Source organism: Gossypium raimondii, chromosome 7 (assembly GCF_025698545.1).
Source record: "Gossypium raimondii isolate GPD5lz chromosome 7, ASM2569854v1, whole genome shotgun sequence".
Classification (NCBI taxonomy): Eukaryota; Viridiplantae; Streptophyta; class Magnoliopsida; order Malvales; family Malvaceae; genus Gossypium; species Gossypium raimondii.
Genome location: NC_068571.1, coordinates 35999660 through 36017382, shown reverse-complemented (window position 1 = coordinate 36017382; position 17723 = coordinate 35999660). Strand labels below are relative to the sequence as shown.

Here is a 17723-nt window from a genome sequence, read left to right as displayed (position 1 = left end):
GGAGAGAACGGATTACAAGCCCAAGTTCTTGAAGATACGACCCAATAAGATGTTCCAAGCCCAACCAAGAAGTTTAAATTTGACTTAGTTGAAAATCAGGCCAAATTGTCAAAGTGGCCCAATTTGTAAAATTTTAATTCTTTAAATACTTAGTTTTAATTTTTAGAATTTATGAATAAATTGCTATGTAAGAATTCAGTCCAAGAGGCCCATTTCAAGGCCTTGGACGAAATTCCCTTGAAAGGCAACAATTAGGGTTTTTTTTTAGTTTTCCTAGTAGGGCTAGGAAAGTAGTTAGGAGGTCTATATATATGGCTTGGCCGGCCACCCTTATACAACAGATTGAAATTCAAATTTTTTTTTGTGGAGTGAAAACTCTCTTTGAGTTTCTCCAAGAATTTTCTCTTGAGTTTTCTTTAGAAGTAGTTTTAACAATATTTTTGATTGTGGGAGCCATCTTCAACCTTTTTCTTGCCGTGTTTTTACATTGGAGGGAAGATTAGAGCCGTTTGAAGGGAGTTGTGAAATCTTTCTTGATTTCAAGGCTTCTTAGGACTTTATCCATCTTTCTTGCTGTTTGTTCTTCTTTAATTATTTTTGTTTGTGTCGAATTGTTGATTAACTTGTTTTAATTGTTCTTGTTGCGTTTCCAGCCATTCCAAGCTTCAAGGATCTATTTTGCAACCTTTTTTGGCATCAAGAAACGTTCTTTATTCATCATTTCTTGCTGCCCAAGTATCATTCTATTTCAATTTGGTTTTCTTGGTCTTTTGAGTTTAATTTTTCTGTTTTCTGTTTTCGTTTCAGATCCAAGTGTCTATAGTTTTCGTAGGACTTTTCCCGTGACTTGACAACTCGATCTTGGTCCGCGCGCAACCCTCTATCACTTATTTAATTTTTCTACCTGATTTGATAACATGGTGACTGTATCTAGATTGAAAATACCGACTGCTCTATTAGGCTTAGTCCTCATGACTTGCCACTGATAATTATTTAGTGACATTTCCTCTATAAACTCATCAGCCGCTTTAGGTGTCTTATTCTTCAGGGTACCACCGGCTGCTGCATCGATTAATTGCCTAGTTGAAGGATTCAAACCGTTGTAGAAGGTTTGAACCTGTAGCCATAAAGGTAACCCATGGTGAGGGCATCTTCTCAATAAAAATTTATACCTCTCCCTTACATCATATAAGGTCTCTAAGTCGATCTGTAAGAAAGAAGAGATATCATTCGTCAACTTGGTTGTCTTAGCCGGTGGGAAATATTTCAGTAAAAACTTCTCGGTCATTTTTTCCCATGTAGTGATAGAACCTCGTGGTAAAGAATTCAACCACAGTTTAATTTTATTCCTCAACTAGAAGGGAAACAACTCTAGGCGAATGACATCGTCAGAAACGCCATTTATCTTGAAAGTATCACAAACTTCCAGAAAGTTAGCCCAATGAGTATTTGGATCTTCGTCTTTCAAACCATTGAACTGAACAAACTGTTGGATCATCTAAATAGTGTTCGACTTCAGTTTGAAGTTATTCACAGCAATAGTGAGTCTCACAATACTCGATTCAGCCCCAGCTAGAGTGGGCTTCGCATAACCGTACATAGTGCGAGGGGAAAGATCTGGATTTGCATCAACTACATGAGGTAGCTGATTATTCTGATTATCACCCATCTCCTCAGTAACAATAATAATGTCCTCTTACTCTTCTACCATATCCTATCGACTCTGCCTTACTTCTCTACGGTTTCTGCAAGATGTACTTTCAATTTCACTATGAAATACTAATGGTCCCGATGGGTTTCTTCTAGTCATAAACTAAAGAAATCTACCAAAAGCAAATAAAATAAAAATTAGAAAACAAAAATAAAATGCAATAAAAATAAATGGCTAAATTAATAAAAATAGAATGTTCCTAATGTTTTAGTCCTCGGCAATGGCGCCAAAAACTTGATGGTCACTAAACTAACAATAAATAGGACTAAAGCAAGCGCACCTATCGAACAATAGTATAGTTATGGTGAGTAGGGAATATCGTATCCACGAGGACTAAAAGTACTAGTAATTACCGTTTTTCTATTATTTAGCCTATAAATTGTAGTGACTGTTTTTATTCTAAAATTACTAAACAAATTTAACTAAGAACGCAACAGAGAATAAAATAGGAAAATAATCGAATGTACCAATGAGAGAGACAATACCCAGGAAAGAATCCACCTAGACTCCACTTATTATTATGAATCTGAATTAAACGATTTATTCATTTGTGCCTTGATCCATAGAAATCCCTAAATTATGTTAATATATCTTTCGAGAGTAAGAACAACTGACTCTAGGTTAATTAATTGAAATCTCTCTCTAATTAAAACCACTATTGTCGCATTAACTCAATCTACGGATTCCCCTATTAGATTTCACTCTAATATGGTAGATTTATATCGTCCTATTTCTAGGATTGCATGCAACTCCATTCAATTATGCTAGATCTACTCTTAAGCAGGGACTTTTGCTCCACTGATTAAGCACATTAAGCACGAATTAATATCATGAAAATACTAAAACATGAAATAAGAATACATAATTGAGAACAAGAATAAAGTATTTATCATGTAACTCAGAAATCAAATAATAAGATTCATCATCGGTTTCATCTTCCCTAGGTATTTAGGGAATTTAGTTCATAATTTAGAATAAAACCTTCTCAAAGTTAGGATAACAACAAGACATAAAGAAACCCAATAAAACTTCTAAGGAAATTGAATGGAGATCTTCAATCTTGAAGGAGATCTACTTCTGAGTTGAATCTGGTGGCTTTCTTTGAGTCTTTTCTTCGTTCTTCTGTACGTGCTACCTTAGGTCCTCTTCTAATATGTATTTATAAACTTTAGAATGCTCAGAAATCCTAAAAATTGGGTTTTTCTCATGTAAAAGAGAAACAGGGTACGAAATCGACGCCGGCTGGCACATCGGCGTGTAACCAGCCCGTGTGAAAATGCTCAGGCCGTGTGGATGCTAAAAACAACTCTTTTTGCTCGATTTTGGTTTGTTTTTTACTCTTTTCGCTCCCCTATGCTCACCTAAGTATAGAAACATGAATTTAAAGGCTTAAGAGGATCAAATTCAGTAATTTACATAATAAATCGTCCAAAAATGCATCAATAATAAGATTAAAAAGATGTTACTTTTAGGGCTTATCATTTATCAACAATAGCAATCATAGGCAAATTTACAATTTCAAAAGGTTAACAAAATATGGTCTGTTCACATCATCATCAATGGTCTGCCATGGATGACTCTTGAGTAGGAGGCATCCTTCTAACAGTGGTTGGTTTTCTCTTGAATGGGAGCTTTTCTTTTAGGGCAGCTTGTTGATGAGTTAGGGCAATTTGTAACTGAGTTGGGGCAGCCTGTTGAGTTGGGGTACTCTCTTACTGATTTGGGGTAGCCTGTTGCTGAGTTGCGACACCAACTTTATGTCTTTTATCCTACAGGAACAAGTGAAATCTGTCAAACAAATTCATAAACAGAAATATACTATAACTTACCTTAAGGCAAATGACTTACTAGAATGTTTTGGCCAACTTCCCCTTTGCAACTCCTCTTATTGTGGCCTATTCTTTTGCATTTACTGCACTTTATACCCAGCCCTGTCTTGCTCAACCTTTCTACTATTTTTGGTTTATCAGGTTCTTTCCGTCCCACCTTAGTAGGTTTCCCATGTGGCCTTCTATGTGTAGGAGGCAATATTGGCAGCATGTTTGACAAAGAGGCCCACTGTTTAGGACCCCTTACTGGCCTTATAAAGTTGGAGCAAATTTGAAGCTAGGTTTGCTTGGTGTACTAGGTTTGTACATAGGTCTCTGGGAACTCATCGTTTAGATGAATGAAAGCCAATGCATGTATGCAAGGGATGCCAGTGAAATCTCAATTCCTGCAGGAGTAGGAATTCTCAACTAAGTCCACCACATGCTGGCTGCCTGGACTACATTCAACACACCTAAAAAATAGTCACCATGCTTATTTAAAAAATAATCACTAAAAAAATGTGGTCAACGTAGCCCCACCAACAATGATACACACACATAAAAAAATTCACTACATGCATATTATGTAACACCCTCTAACCCCAAACCGTCGCCGGAACATGGTTACGAGGCATTACCGGACATCTAGGACAATTTAAAAATAATTAATAGATAAATAACGAACATATATAAAAGAATCATAAATTCATATAAATTTATACTAACTGGCTTCATTCATTTTTTTTAAATTCAATATAACCTATTTATAAATATTGAACCTTCCCTGCAAATTTTAAATTGCAACCAAACCAATTCCAGTATTTCAACCAATGCATTTATAAACTCAAATATACTTAAATCATACTTGACATATTGACTTAACAACTTAATTAATGAAAGCCCTATTATCATTTCTAATTAGTTCATAAACTATTCAAGCCATTCCAATTCAATACCAATGCCATAAAAAATTTCTACCATTTTACTAATTTAATCATCAAAACACCAAATATCTTTCTTTACAACAAAATTATATAACATATCAAAATAACCATTATAATCCCTATGTACATACCACTTTCATTTAAAGGAAGAAAACATCACCAAAATCTTTATGCTGGAGTCAAGATCGTTTGGATGCTGGACCGAGACTCTTGACTTCTACCGACCTGCGCATGGAAACAACCGTACGCTGAGTATTTTATACTTAGTGGTATTAACATAATTCAAATTATAACAATAATAAACATGTAATGCAAAAATCATACATATAAATTTAAATTCAAATTTCATATTTCAACAATAACAATTCATCAATTAATATCATATATCCACAGTTTGAACTTGGACACATGAAGAACCTTAGGTTCATTCTTCAATCTCATATCACATTTCAATTCACAATTTAACTTTTTCTTCTCATTTCAGTAGCTTTATGGGTCAACTCATTCGGTTTATCATTTCATTATTTACCCTATTAACAAAACTCGGACTTTGGAGGATACACGGATCCAACCAAACACTCCAATATGGCAACCAATGCCTCATCGGATAGTTCTAAGCTATAGTTGACACCCAGTGTCTCATCGGCAAAGCTGAAGAAAGTTGGTACCCAGTACCTCATCGAATCTATTCGAAGAAATATAGTGACACCCAGTGTCTCATCGACTCGAGGTTGAAGTATCCCTGAACTCTTCCAATCCTATGGCATGCCAACTATATCCGACTCAGCCCGATTAGTTAATAGGGTCTCCAATTTCACATTTCAATTCAATGTCACTTTTTCAATTTCAATCACAATTCAATTCAAAAGTTACTTTTCCATTTTCAAGTCAATATTCATTTCAATTTCACACATATATTCTTCACTCAATTGAATTTCTTTCAACTTAATAATAATACTTACCTTATATTTCACTTACCATACATATAAATTTAAATATAACATTTAATAATAAATAATTTAAATTATAGTAATACAAACCGTGCTTCTCGTGTCTACTCCTCGTTCACTTTTTCTTTTCCTTTCTTCGTGGATGCCTCTAGGGCGATATTAGCTACGAAAAATTAGGATAATTTCCATAATCATTAATACAATATAATTTTTTCATCTAATATTTGAATTTCTATTTTACTTTCATCCCAATTTCAATTTAATCCCGAAATAGATTCATTTATTTTTCTATCTCAATTCATACCTCATTTCTACTCAATTTCAACTAAACTTAAACTTAACTATCTAATTTTTATCATAAATTCCTAATTTGAAATTCTTGCAATTTTGGTCCTTATTATATAAAATTTATAACTCATTTTACAATTTAATACATCTCCCAATTCTAATTAGAAATTTTATTAATTCAATTTCTAATTCACACTTTTACCTAGCAAAATTAATGTCTAAAATCTAATAACTTCCAAAATTTTCTGCATATACTTAATAATATTTTGTTCTAGGTTCATAAAACTCAAAATTACAAGAAAAGAACTTAATTTGACTTACCAATTTGGAATTGAACCTTGAAAACCCCAAACTTCTTCTTTTCTTTTCTCTTTTCTTTGCTTTCTGTTTCGTCCCTATTTTGTTCCTGTTTCCTCTATTTTCTTTCTTTACTTTACTTTATATATAATATAATAATAATAAAATATATAATAAAACATAATAAATATCTTTATTATTTAATAATCTAATATATTTATTAAACACAAAATCTCAAATTTTAAGGATTAACCGTCTCAACTTATTCTTTTGGTTTAATTGCCCTTTTTGTCTTTTTACTTTCTTTGTATTATATTTGTTTATTAATTTAACAATAATATAATATATAATTATAACAAATATCTATTACTTAAATAATAAGTAAATTTAATACATAGATTACAAATGTACATATTTAAATTAACACACTTGTCTTTATTTATTTTATTTTATAATATAATAATAACTAATAAATATCTTTTGCTTATTATTTAAGAAAATATACAAATATATTACAAGTGTATTTTCATGTATTTTACACATGTTTATTATCACTACCATACATTTGTCACTATTTTAATATAAAACCATAATAATATTTTTATATATAATACATAATAATAAAAAATCTTCCCATTTTCCGCCTCACCTAATGAAATAGGCATAATTTCCTATTTAATCCCTTTATTTTATTTTAATCTATAATTAGACTTTTACCCTAATTCAATTTATTCATTTTTACTACTAAACTCACAATTACTCCTAATAATTATTTACGGACTCGGTTTACTAAGATGGAGGCCCAATAATGTACTTTTTCGATGCTGGTGAATTTTGGGTTATTCCATATTATTAAAAAATACTCACTACATGCATATCAAAAAATAGTCAACACACCAACAATCACTAAATTCATATTAAAAAGCACTCACTAAAACAACATGTGACCAACAACATGAAGTTAGAATAAAGGCATCAGAAAGATTAAAAATGGTAACTTTACCTCAATGAATCTTTTATATTTACATCCAGCTTTTTCTTTGATCTTTGGACACAACATTCCTTTCCATTTGCCAGCTTCTTCTTTCTTCTTGACAATAAACAACATAATATTGGTCCTTATCGTTTCCATCATGGTCAGAATAGGTTTCCCTCTTGCTTCCAGTATCATCTGTCAGTAAACAACATAAATGATTATTAAATTGCTAATGATTAGTAAGAAACATAAAACATAAGGGTTTACCTTGTTAAAGGATTCAGAAAGATTATTCACCAACATGTCAGAATGACTCCTAATTGAGAAGTTGGACTTGACCAGTGAGTAGGGTCCTTTTCCTTCAATCAATCAAAAGCATGCTGAGTGGTTTTCCTCAGTTCATCCATGACATTCTCAAAATCCCTTGTAGTGCTTGCTCTGGCAGCTTTCCAAAGCAAATCTTTCAATTCCTTTGTTCAGAAACTAGCCTTCTTGAAATTGGCATTTAGGTGTCTAACACAGTGTCTTGTTTCTGCAGTAGGAAACAACATACATATTGCTTCTAAAAGTCCCTACAGTTAGAACAAATACACTTTAATTCTTTGACAAATCCAAAACCCTAAATAGAAACAACATAAAAAATAAATAAATGAAGTTTTACCTTTTGTTTATCAGACATGAAAGATATCTATTACGAGCTTACAATTTCCAACTCTATTGTAAGCAACTCCAACAACCAAAGCCATGATGCTTGGTTTTCACTTTCGACATCAGCATATGCAAGAGGATGGATGCCATTATTTGCATCTATCCTAACAGCTGAAAGTAAGTAGCCACCATAGTAGCCCTTCAAGAAACATCCATCTAAACCTACTATCCTCCTACAACTAGCCTTATAGCCATGTTTGCATGTCTACAGACAGACATACATCCTTTGATACAACCTGTTATCTAGATAACAGATTGTTGTTGTTCCCTCATTTTGGGCCCTAACCTCCAACAAATACTCATAAATCTTCTCATATTGAGCCTTATGAGCTCCTTCAATTAATTTCATTTCCCTAAGTTTAGCCCTCTTACATTTGGTTAGTGAGACTATGCAACACAAATCTCTTTTGACATCTTGTTGTAATGATTTCAGAGAATAATCAAGACGAGCAATGAATATTTCTTTATAATGTTCACCTATCCAAGCTGAGGTTACATTCCTATTTTTATAGACTGTAGAACAAGTATGGTTAAGGTTTGAACTCCTAATTTGCCAAGTCTGGTCAATAGGGTCATTAGGGTTTAGCCTAGAAGCCCATATGAACCAAGAACATTTTTCCCAGCAGATTGTCTTTAACCTTTTTAAATCATTTTTGGGAAACTTAATAAAATAACTATTCAACCTACCATAATTCACAGCTTTTTTTAGACTGTCTTTAGACTTAAATAACATTCCAACCTTAAATCTAGGATTACTCATGTCATTCTCTAGGTCGAATCATGCCGATTTGGGCCATCTGAGTCAGATTCATGTGTACTATCTAACCTCCCAGAATCATCACTATCACACAGTTCATCTACTTTTATATCATCCATGTTTGAACCATCTAAATTAAGTCTTATCCTATTAGACACAACACTTTTAGATGCATCACTACCAGACACATCATTACTAGACATTTCTTCTTCATTCTTATTAAAATTGTCATCAATTAAACCTGCCAAACAAATTACTTATCAATAAAGGCAGACAACATAAGCAAACACTTTAACCATTTCTGTCAGACAATAACCAATACAAAATACCCAATAATTTAATAAAAACACAACTATTTCTATCATGCACATGGCAGTCAACAACCAATATAAAAATAATTTGATACAAACACAACCATTTTTGTCATGCACATGGCAGACAATAACAGACAATAACCAGTACAATAAAGAAGATAAATAAAAAATTTTGATATTGCCATATACAATATAGCAGCTTTGATACAAACAATGACAGATGTACACAATAAACATCAGTTTGATAATGACATTCATACAATGGCAGATACAAACAATAAACATCATGCACATGGCATACAATACACATTATATGTCATACACTTTAATAACCAAACCGAAATCCAAATCGAAATTGAAATCAAAATCAAAATCAAAATCAGTGAGTGTTTCAAAATTGAAATCAAAATCAAAATCAAAATCAAAATCAGTGAGTGTTTCAAAATTGAAATCAAAATCAAAATCAAAATTAGAATCGAAATCAAAATTAAAATTGAAATAACCCTAAATAACCCTAAATCAAAATAACAACATTGAAATCCAAAAAATAAAAAAAACTAAATGCAACAATTTACCTGTTAAAGTGGATGTAACAACATTGGTAGCTTCTCTTCTACTGCCCATTGTCGCTGAGAATCAAAAAACACTGAATAGTTTTTGGTTTTTGGTTTCGTCTTCTTTTCTCCCCAAACAAAAAAGACCAATCATACCCTAAACCCTTATACCCTGTTAATCGATTATTGAATCTATTTCTAACCCTAAACCCTTCTTAATCGATTCTCGAATCAGTTTTAACCCTAAAAAATCCCAAATCACAATCGAAATTTCCCCAAATAGATTTTCTTTTTTTCCCCAAATCCCCTTAATACTAATCTGTTTCTAATTTTTTACCCCTAAACCCATAACCCTTCAATATTTTCCTTAAACATGCCCCAAACCAAGACCCATCAACTATTTCACCAACGTGGCAAGTTAACTTGCCACATCAGCTGGTTAGGTTGCCATGTCAGCGGTCTCGTTAACACCGTAACAAAAACTGTTAATCAGTGACTATTTTGTCACTTTTTTATAATGTTAGTGATTTTTTTGTAATTTTTTGAAAGTTGAGTGACTGAAATGAAACCTAGTTGACTGTTTTGTCAGCTACTCCAAACTTGGGTGACTGTTGGTGTAGTTTACCCAAAATTGAAAATAAAAAGTTCTACTAAAGCACGTTTTTCATTTGTGACATTTTGACCAATAAAATTCAAAAGTGTGATTTTTATGATTGTTTTCGAAATAGTGGATTTATTTGACAATACAAAAATTATTTCTTCTTTTTATTTAATTTTTATTTCTTTTCACTTTTGAATCAGTATTGTTTGTCAAATCACCCAAAATGGATAGAAAAGTTAACATAAATTAATTTTACTAATGTGGCATCCACATAGTATTTCATGTTATGCCATAATTTTTAAAAATTCATTAATTATTAATATGGCACCCACATGGTATTCCTGTATTCCATAATAGCAAAGTTAATGAGATATTAACTTTTTATTCATTTTGGGTGATTTCACAAATATCACAAGTTAAAAGATAAAAAAAAAATTAAGAAAAAATTAAATTTTTTTTCCTTATAAAATTAAAAGATCAAAAAAGTAATTATGCCTTTTAGAACTGAGGTTTTGAAAAAGAGCCCTAAAATTCAAGCTTTTTTCGAAAGTAACCCAAAAGAATTGATTAATTACAAAAATGACCCAAGTGCAAAATATTGTACGAGAATGACCCAATTTCTACAGTGCACATCGGTGTCACCATACCCATTGGCGGCACCACCCCTCATCATGACCCAATCCTTGGATGTTTTAAAATATATATATTTTCTTGGAATTGTCATTTCTGTTGGTAGCACCGGTATGTATTTTTGTACATACTTCTTAAAAATACAAGCATTCTAGGAAAAAAAGAAAAAATATATATTTTAAGAGAACAACACTGGATAAATTTTTTTAAAAAATTTTGGTGTCGTTCTCATTGGCAGCATAAGTGTCAGTAAATTTGAATTTTTTTGTGCCGCCAGGTTGTGTGGCAGCATTGGTGTCAAAAAAAATATTTTGAATTTTTTTTGGTGCCACCAAGCTGTGTGGCGGCACTAGTGTCGAGAAAAAGCCAAGCACTATGGCAGCACCACCCACTATTTATCTAGATTTTGTTGATGTTTGCTTCCTTTAACTGTTTAAGAGAGAAATAGAGAAAGAAAGAAAAAAAGAAGAAAATATTTGTGTTTAGTAGAAGAGAAACAAATTGTATTGAAGATGAATAATCAAATGTTTTTTTGTATTAGCTCAATTCGATGGGGCAATTCTACCATCAACTGAAGTTGGTTGTCTATTCGAAATCCACCACAAAGTAGGGATGAGATTCAATAAGACTAAAGGTGGAAGAAATGAAACGAAAGATTAGTGAAAAAATAGCTATTTGTTTTGGGAAGACAATGCCATGATTATTCTAAAAATTTCTAGTTTCCTCATATCCGTTGAAACTTACAGAGATGGAACTTGTAAATGATGATGACCTGGGCCACTATGCTCACAATTTATTGGTCGACTGGGAACGTCAACCACAACCAGTTGAGTTGTTTTCTTAGTTAGCCGATTTAGAACCCCTTGACAATGTTATTTCAATAAGTCAACATCACAAGATCTTAATGTCATATGGGTAGATTAGTCAGGCTATGGAAGGACATCGCAATGGCTCGAAAATCCAAACTATGGTGGGAGTTCGTAGAACAACCCTATCATGGGTTCCTGTTGAAAGATACATCCAGAGGTGATGGGAACCAATGCAGATGGTGAAAAAGGATTTGATAATGATGATCATTCACATCATGATGGTGAAAATTTTGGTGGCCCAGATCTAGATGAGGTCCCGGACGATATCAACGATGAAGGCGTGGAGGAGGGTGAAGATGTACACCCCCATTTGGTCAAGAACCTGAGTCGTGACATTGTTATACGGAAAGAGTCTAGGCCCACATGTTGAGTGTAGACCCCGATGTGGCATTTGCACCTGAGTTTCCTAACTACCCAAATATAATATTTGCTCATTGGTTGGCGGCATATTTGGAGTTTAAAGGGTTTTTTTGTAAGGAAACAATTCGAGAACAAAGCGGACTGCATATTTGTCATTAAACGGTACAAGATGAAGGTGTTGGTGGAGTTAAAAGTCACAAGGTCTACACCAACATTATAGTTGGATTTGGTGCTCGAAGTGTAGTACTTTCATATAATTACACTTGAAATTTTTTGAACAGATTAATTAATAAAATTATTTATGAATTACATTAATACTTTGTATATTATCCTCACATGGTTTGTACACGCAAAGCAAAATGGAGGCAATTTTGGCTCACTGGTTGTCTAATGTTTAACAAATATTAAGCGGTATTACATGGTTGGATCGTAAGACAAAAAAACAACTTATATTAGTAGACAACTTATAATAGTAGACAAACCTAAATATGTCCTTAGTCCAATCGAAAATGAGAAAACTGATTGAAAGACTAATATGTCATCTATCAAGTCAAATTGGGGAGATGCTTTGTCTTGGATATCGGAGCGGATGACTCCCAAAAGATAGAGATATAGATGTGACTCACAGTAAATCAGACTGGACCCAAGAAGAATAGATCTTGAATCCGTTTATGGATTTATTCACTTGTGACGTTGATAGTATGATATACCTAAATCCTGAGTGGATGACGAACTATGTATGCATGACTCGTACACTATGATGTAAGTAAAAGCTTAAGTTCGAATAAATAAGGAACCAAAAACTAGTGCATTGGGTGTATGACTTCTAAAGTATGTAGCGTGATTCACAAGAGTGGAATTCATATCCCAAGACATGGGTAAATGATATCTTCTCATTAGCATTACATTGTTAATAAAAAGTAAACGTGACCACGAGTCGTTCGTCTTTGTGATGGATGGATTGATCACTATTTGGTAGTGATTAACATTTCATGAAGGAAGATGTAATGGTTACTATGAGATAAAATAGGATCATATTGGGAGAATGAACATTATCCCAAAGTAATTAAGTATATCCTATGAGGGTAACACACTGATGATAAGTTCATTGGACGAGTATTGATTAAGTTGCTTTCGTAATGGTATGCCATCGAGGATAGTTCAATCACGACTCTATAGTGAAATGAATTCGTGAATATATAAGTTTATAATTAATAGGCGAAAAGTTGGAACTTAATTATAAATCATTTGAGCCTCAATTGCATATGTTCAATCGGTCCTTTTCAAGCTTGTTGAAATAAAAAAAAAATGAATTGTATGTTGAATCAAATAAGTAAAAATGAATAGAAATGGTGAAATGGAGAAATATGAAAATTTTGGAAACGATTAAGGTTTTCTCTAAAATTAAAATAAAAATGGAGAAATGAAATCATTTGGAAATGAATGTGGTTTTCTCGAAAATGGAAGTGAAAATGGAAATGGAAATGGAAATGAAAATGAAAATGAAAATGAGAAACAAATTCTTTTAGAAATGAACTAGGATTTCTCAAAAATGATCAATAAGATTGAGTTTATGTTTTTGAGCTATTTTAAAGCTCGAAAATGAAAATAAACCATACGATCATAGTGAACAAGTCGAATGGTGAAATATTAAATATATTTTCTCAAAAATTTTAATAAGGGCAAAATCGTCATAATTTTACTAGGGTAAAATTGTGATGAGAAAAATTATCCTATTAATTATAAATATTGAAGTTTATTTTGGGAAATAGAAAAGCAAAATTGGGTTGGATCAGATTACAAAATACTGGGTCAAAAATTCAGGATGAACTCATAATTGGACTCGATGTGCGAGAGGCCCAAAATCCTCTCCTGGAATATGAAGGAGCGGCAAACCTAGTAGGAATACTAGGGGTGTGTCGCCCACCCTAGTCTTACTCTAAGTAGCAAATGTTTTTCTATTTAAAATTTCTCTAATTCAATAAGGGTTCTACCTTCTCTCTCTATAAATAGATGGCACTGGTATGGCTATTAACACAACTTGAAGATATTGCTGCTCTGGAAAAAAATAGAGTGAATTTATTCTTGACTATTAAATATATTTTTTTGGAATAACAATTCTGCCAGTTTTTATTTGAGAAGTGAATTTCTAGTTTTTAGCCCAAAAGAAAAGAAAACGATTTCTAGTTTCTATGCGTGATTCATTTTTTTCAAGTCCACACTCGAAGAAATTTGTGGTACGAGAATAGCGAAGAAGATCACTTGGTTGAAAGTGAGGAACAACAAGGATCCTTCTATGCGAAAACACAAGTACGATTGCAGTCTAGGGTTTATTGCTATAAATATCCCAAATAGGGTCGATTTTCAAAATTTTTATTTTTCGCTGCACAAGAAAACCAATTTCGAACCAGATTTTTTCCAACAATTATATGTTGGGGAATGTTGGAGGCCTGAAGAAGGGTGCAACTGTTGGGTTCGAGCTGCAGTTGTAACAACCCATTTTTAGTGGTATCAAAAATAGTAGTTTCGGGACCACAATTTTGATGAGTGAGTTATTATATTAATATTTATTTAGTGTCTATGAGATTATATTAGGATCGTATTAAAATTTCGTTAAGAGATTTTGAAGTTTAAATGGTTAATTGGGTAAAAAGGATTAAATCATAAAAGGTGAAAAAGTTGAGTTCTATTAGTTAAAGGAGTCAAATGACTATGAAATTTTAAACTAATGGACTAAGATAGTAATTATACCATTTAAAGAGTTAGTGGATGTGCATGGACAAGGGTTTCTTGAAATTATTGATTAATGATAAGGGTTAATAATTTAGTAATTAAAAGGAAAATTAAATAAAGTAAAGATGAAACAAAGTTATCATATTTCTCATTTCATTTTTTTATGCCGACAATTGCCATTGAAGGGGAGGAAAGCTTTAGGTTTGAATTCTTCATTGCATGGTATGATTTTGTGTCAGGTTTTTAGTGATTTTTTATGTTTTTGAGTTCGTTTTAGCTTAATCTAGCTAACTTGAGGGTTAATTTGAAAAAAATATTAAAGGTTGAAGGACTTACCATGGATGCTTATGAATATGTTTTGAAGTTATTTGATAGATGGTTGGAACTACTAAAAGATTACGATTTAATTATTGATTATCATCCGGGAAAAGCTAATGTTGCCGTTGATGCTTTAAGTAGAAAGTCCTTATTTACTTTGCGAGCTCTAAACAATCAATTGATATTGATTGATGATGGTTCTATTGTAGCATTATTAAAAGCTAGACTGACATTTCTTCATTAGATTTGCGAAGCATAGAAAAATGACTCCGAGTTGATTGCTAAACAGGAGCAGATTGAGTCTACACTTGACTCAGAATTTCAAGTTAGTTCTGACGGTAGTTTGTACTTCTGAAATATGGTATGTGTTCCGAGGAACTCTAATGTCATTCAGAGGATTTTACAAGAAACTCACAGCAGTAACAAAATGTACGGTGATTTGAAACAGATATATTGGTGGCTGGGTATGAAACGAGAGATTTCAGAGTCTTTTTCAAAATGTTTAATCTATCCTCAGGTTGAAGCCGAGCATCAGGAACCTTTTAGTTTATTACAGCATGTGATGATTCTAGAGTGGAAATGAGAACGGGTTACGATGGATTTTATATCGGGATTGGCTTTGTCTCCGCAAAAGAAAGATGCTATCTAGGTTATTTGGATCGTTTTACTAAATCCGCACATTTCATTCCAGTACGTAAAGATTATTCACTTGAGAGGTTAGCAAAATTGTATGTTTCTGAGATTGTTAGACTGCATGGTGTACTAGTGCCTATTATCTCTAATAGAGATTCACAGTTTACTTCTAATTTTGGAATAAATTGCACGAAGCTCAAGGCACTCTTCTGCATTTTAGTACAATATTTCATCCACAGACCGATGGTCAATCTGAGCGAGTGATACAGGTACTCAAAGAAAAGCTCCGTTGTTGAATTTTAGAGTTCAAGGGTGGTTGTAAGAAATTTATACCGTTAGTTGAGTTTGCCTATAATAATAGTTATCAAGCGAGCATTAAAATGGCACCGTATGAAGCTTGGTATGGTTGAAAATGTTGAACTCCATTATGTTGGACTAATCTGAGTGAGAAAACGTTATTCGGTGTTGATTTGATTCAAGAAACCGATGAAAGGGTCAAAGTAATACATGATAGTTTGAAAGTTGCTTCTGATCGTCATAAATCATATACGAATTTGAAAAAAAAGGATATTGAATTTCAAGTTGGCGACAGAGTGTTTTTAAAAGAATCGCCTCGGAGAAAAGTTTTCCGTTTTGGCCGAAAAGGGATGCTTAGTTCGCAATGTATCGAGCTGTATGAGATCATCGAGAGGCTTGGACCAGTGGTTTATCATTTGGCTTTACCATTAGAGTTAGAGAAAAGACATAACGTGTTTCATGTATCGATGTTACGGTAGTATCTATCAGACCCTTCACATGTGATTTCAGCTGTAGATGTTGATTCAACCAGATATGTCATACCGTGAAGAACCTATTAGAATTTTAGCTCGAGAAGTTAAATAGTTAAGAAATAAAAGTATAGCTTTAGTTAAAATTCCTTAGCAACATCATGGAGTCGAGGAAACTACTTAGGAACTGGAAGAAGCTAAGAAAGTACAATGCCCAAACCTATTTTCTAGTAAGATATTCGGGGACGAAAATTTCTTTAGCAGGGAGAGTTGTAACAACATTTTTTCAAGGGTGTCGGATATAGTGGTTTCGGGACTACAATTCCAATGAGTGGGTTCTTATTTTAATATTTATTTATTGTCTACGAGATTTTATTAGGGTCGTATTAAAATTTTGTTAAGAAATTTTAAAGTTTAAATGGTTAATTGGGTAAAAAGGACTAAATCGAAAATGGTGAAAAAATTGAGTTCTATTAGTTAAAGGGGTCAAATGGCTATGAAATTTTAAACTAATGGACTAATATAATAATTATACAATTTAAAGAGTTAGTGAATGTGCATGGACAAGGTTTTATTGAAATTATTGATTAATGATAAGGGTAAAGTAGTTTAGTAATTAAAAAGAAAATTATGTAAAGAAAAGATGAAACAAAGTTATAATATTTCTCATTTCATTTTTTTATGCCAAAAATTTCCATTGAAGGGGATAAAAGCTTCGATTTTGAATTCTCCATTGCATGGTATGATTTTGTGTCTTGTTTTTAGTGATTTTTATGTTTTTGAGTTGGTTTTAGCTTAATCTAGCTAGCTCGGGGGTTAATTTGCAAAAATATTAGAGGTTGAAGGACTTACCATGGATGTTTATGAATGTGTTTTGAATTTATTTGATAGATTATTAATCTTGGTTGTTAAATAAATAAGTCTTACTAAGTGATTTTTTATGAATTTTAAAATAGGGATTAAATCGTTAAAAGTGAAAATCTATGGGTTTTATTTGAAATTTTGGTAACAATGGGTTATTTCAAGGTCCCTTATAACATTGGTTAAGTTGGATTTAGGCTAAAATGAGTTATATTCAAGTTTTAAGCTTAATAACTAAATTGTAAAAATCTAAAATGTTAGGAAATTTCATAATTTTTACATAAATATGAATTATGGATTAAATTTAATACTAGAAGTACTTAATTGAATGAAATTATTTATTTTGATCAAGATAAAACACAACTGGACTTAAATCGAGGAAAGGCTAAAACTTCGGATCAGTTCGACTCCACTACTACGACCCTAGTTATCGAGGTAAGCTTGTATGAATTGTGATCATTTTAATGTTAGCTAAATTGATTAGATGTTATGTTGTTTTAAAATAAATGAATCTAAATATAAATGTATCAATGTCACGAATAATTTGATGGATAATGAATCCCGTTTGAACCTTAAGAATTCTTATGATATGAATGACATGTCATTAGGGATTTCATGTTACGGGTGTCGGTCTTGAATGTCCT

The 17723-nt window shown here is 32.5% G+C and overlaps 1 non-coding gene across 1 annotated transcript; it reads left to right on the top strand.

The window, feature by feature from the left end:
* The first annotated feature begins 1133 nt into the window (after positions 1 to 1133).
* Positions 1134 to 1240, top strand: LOC128042675 (small nucleolar RNA R71). The gene has a single exon (XR_008198190.1). It is a non-coding gene; the product is annotated as a small nucleolar RNA R71 (small nucleolar RNA).
* Positions 1241 to 17723: the final 16483 nt, after the last annotated feature.